The sequence below is a fragment of the Schistocerca americana genome, chromosome X (assembly GCF_021461395.2).
Source record: "Schistocerca americana isolate TAMUIC-IGC-003095 chromosome X, iqSchAmer2.1, whole genome shotgun sequence".
Classification (NCBI taxonomy): Eukaryota; Metazoa; Arthropoda; class Insecta; order Orthoptera; family Acrididae; genus Schistocerca; species Schistocerca americana.
In genome coordinates this window covers 963,234,922-963,239,046 of record NC_060130.1, presented here as the reverse complement: position 1 = coordinate 963,239,046, position 4,125 = coordinate 963,234,922, and the positions used below count along the sequence as shown (strand labels likewise).

Below are 4,125 nucleotides of genomic sequence, written 5' to 3'. Positions count from 1 at the left end.
GAGTTCGAGTATCGATCCGGCACACAGTTTTAATTTGCCAGGAAGTTTCATATCAACGCACACTCCGCTGCAGAGTGAAAATCTCATTCTGGAAACATCCCCTAGGCTGCGGCTAAGCCGTGTCTCCGCAGTATCCTTTCTTTCAGGAGTGCTAGTCTTGCATGGTTCGCAGGAGAGCTTCTGCAAAGTTTGGAAGGTAGGAGACGAGGTACTGACGGAAGTAAAGCTGTGAGGACGGGGCGTGAGTCGTGCTGGGATAGCTCAGTTGGTAGAGCACTTGCCCGCGAAAGGCAAAGGTCCCGAGTTCGAGTCTCGGTCCGGCACACAGGTTTAATCTGCCAGGAAGTTTCATATCAGCGCACACTCCGCTGCAGAGTGTAAATCTCATTCTGGTATCTCTATATTGTTCCCCTGTGAATTCACGTAGTGTGGTTTCGCGCCATACATAGTATAAACATCTAAAGAGTCACATCAATATTTAGATAACTATTTCGTGGAAATAGAAGTATTTAGACTGCTTAGTGCTTCTGTACTACTACTGATCAGATACACAGAAACATTATTATACAAATTACAAACGATGTCTCGCCCTAAATTCCAAGAAACATCAAAGCCAAATTACAAGTGAAAGTGAATATCCAGTCAGAAACGGAAAGCTTTGACAGAACATATTCGGAAGACTTTAGAGGAGACTGTTCAAGCATTTTCAGAAAATCGACTTCAAACACTCGCAAGAAACAGAAAATTAAGGAGAAATAGTTTTTCGAGGTTTGTGATACTTGCGAATGCAAGAGTAAAATATATACATATAAAAAAAAAACGTAACCGACAGTGACTTTAATTTCTGGGTAATCTCGAGGTGATTAAGGAAGAAAAGGAAGGAAGGATAGGATTTAACTACACTCACCGACGAAATCAATAGAGACGGATGAAATCATTAAAACAGGGACTTTGGTTTAGCCCGACAAATAAGTAGGAGGAAACCGATCGTGGCCTTACTGAAAAATTTGGTCGATGTGTTGCGGATAAATCATGGGAATGTAAATCAGAGTTGCGGGACGTCGCCTCACGAGCTCCGGTCGTTACGTTAAGTCTCACTACAACAGAGGCACGTAAGCTGAAGAGAATTTAACTCAGTACTGGAGGCGTCTAGAAATTAATGCAATCAACTCTAAAAATTAAGTTCATAATGCCTTCATGGTAAAAATCATGACTAAGAATTACGAGGACGTGCTGAAAAGTAATGCCTCCGGATTTTATATATGAAAACTTTTAAAACATTTTAAATGAAACAAACCTTATTAACATTCTACGTCTTTATTCTTCGTGTCTGTATATTTGTTTCCCACCATAGTCACTGTGGCGACGAAAACACTTCTCCCAGCGAGAGACCAGATTGCTGATACCGCCACTACAGAATGTTTGAATTTGTTGGCTGAGCCACACCCTGACTTCACCCTGTACCGCTTCATCACCATCAAAGCGAAGTTTTCGAAGGTGTTCTTTAAGTTTTGGGAACAGATGAAAATCAGATAGAACCAAGAACCAGTATGGAGGATGACCGATGACTGTGAACCCTGGGTGTCGGTTTTTTGCATATGTCACAGGGCTCGGGTGCGGTCTGGCATTTTCATACCAAAGAAGAGGGTGCTCCATGTGTGGACGAACTCTTTGCATTCAAAATCCGATTTAGGAACGGTGTTTCTCACGCACCGTCATACTTAAGTTGCACATTGCCATATTGCACGCTGCAGTTCGGAACTATAGAGCGGCAGAGGGCTGCAAATATGTAGACATGAAGAATAGAGATGGAGAATATTGATAGTGTTTATTTTATTTAACAACATTTTAAGAGTTTTTACATAAAAATTTCGGATGCATTACTTTTCAGTACTCCCTCGTCAAATTATCTACCACAAGAAAACTGAAATATAGCGCATATAAAGTCAATTGTGTGAGTACTCTAATTACTCCTTCCGATGTGTGCAGACAGTACTTTTCATTAAGGACTGATAAATGGCACAAACGTAGGGAGCGTAAGAAGAAAATGATTCAAAATTGAGCACTCACAGGAAGAGCCCTGTCAAAGTTCAGTTATAAGGTTATAGTTAGCGGTTTACCTCTTAGAAGTACCAGCATGGAATTGATTAAAACTAACAGAAAAATGACAGAAATATCTTTGCAAAGGCACTGTCAGACTGTGAGGAAACGAATGCTTATCCTTCAAACAAACTGTAATTTATTACCTATAGTATCATTGCATTGGAACTGATTCCTTATCCAAAGTGCCTTACATCCGTCAGATGTCATCTCTGCAAGCTCTCTGCCCGTGTAGGATAGTATCATCATAACGCCAGAAACAACGCAACGAGAGTCATTTTACGTTATTAGTCATAACTCTGAGGTGGCCCACGAAGACGAGAGAATGAACATTCTCTATTCCACAATTACGAAAAAGTATGTGTCGTGAAATATACTTGACGATATCTATTGCAGTCTTCTTACAAAGAACGAAATGGACGTTGTAAATGTGCAATATCTATTAAAATTGAAATGAAAACGTGTTATCGCTCTAACTTTCATGCAAAATGAATCTGGAGTACAGAGAGCTCGAACGCATACTGAGAGATTTATAAATGAAATTGTACAGATAGATGAAATGAAGCGTAAGTTGACACGCTTTTGCATATGTTTACGACATGTGTATCCCTTGCGAGAGGGCGAGATTAAAATCGGAACAAAAAGACGTTAGCATAAATCGATCTACGCAGGCACAACAAAACGAGTGTAGAGCTGCACGTGATCCAATGCGAGAGCCTTTCAATGAATTTAATGGCAATATCTTTTCACAGAACATAAAAGAAACCCTCTGGAAATTTCGGGTCCTACTTCAAAGCAATCAATGGAGGGAGAAAATCCGCCCCATCAATTCTGACGGATAATGGTGCCGAGATCGAGAGTAAAACTACCGTCGCAGCGAACCCAACTCCGACAGTAGAAATGTGGTCGGCTCCACGAACACAAAGAAACATTACGCCATTCCAGAACGCAACTATTTCTGGCACCGTAACGCGGACAAGTTAGTGTTGTGCACCTTTGGTAGTAGCTAGCATTACAGCCGCGGCGTGACTATATCGATGCTGAGCAAAACATAAAAATGAAAAGTTCTTCGGATCTACCGTTGTGTTTATTACTCACACTTGGTTTCTACAACTATTCTTCTACGTCCTAAGCTTGGACTGGAAGCCGATTGTTGGAATCACGCTGGTACCTTAGGCTTACACGTCACTATAAATCGTAGACAGATTCTGTAGGCTACGCACATTCCAGTGACAGCACAGTTCGTTCAATAATTGTCATTAGGTTAGTAACCGAAGAAAAGATTTGATACTTTTTATTGATAATGCATGTTTTTTGTAGTTTAACTCTTGTAAGGACACAATAAACATAATAGCAGGATAAAAATGTTATTAAGTCATTAAGGAACGCTGTCTATTGGAGACGTAGCATAAAAGCGAGTCCGTGGTCATGTTTGGCACTTTACGCATGAATGTCCAATCAAGAGAGATATTTACGAATAAAGGGTACATTGTGACTGTATTTTCCAGATTTTTCATGTTCTTAAGTCTGTTTCTGGACTGTAATGAAACTTGCTGATTAATGTATTTTGTGGTTAGGAAATTCTGTCAAGAGGAGATGCATGGTACACACCAAATATAGCCAAGTGGGTCTTGTTTAATTTTGCGTGAGCAGAATTTTAGGGTTTTTTCACATCGTTAGATGCACGGGGCTGTTGTCAGGAAAGCACTACTAATGAGTGTTCATCTCCAGACCATATTTTGAAACATGTATGTTTTACAATAGTGCAATAACAATAGACGTTTTATTGTTATTCGTGAACCCGACCAATTTTGTTGATCTCTTACAATCAGAAACGTTATTAGTTAATAGAATTCCAGATTGGTTATATAAAAACCATAGACTACACAAAGTACTGTAAATAGCAGCATTATAACCGGAGAACGCAGCGATCACTAGAGTTTCTTTTTTTTTTTTGTCTTGATTACAAGTAATTTCATACAGTAGCTGGCTTCGGTGATTAATCCACAGCCTCAGATCTGAACT

General features: G+C 39.9%; 1 non-coding gene across 1 annotated transcript; it reads left to right on the top strand.

Annotated features, from left to right (window-relative positions):
* The first annotated feature begins 249 nt into the window (after positions 1-249).
* Trnas-cga lies at positions 250-324 on the top strand. The gene has a single exon. It is a non-coding gene; the product is annotated as a tRNA-Ser (tRNA).
* Positions 325-4,125: the final 3,801 nt, after the last annotated feature.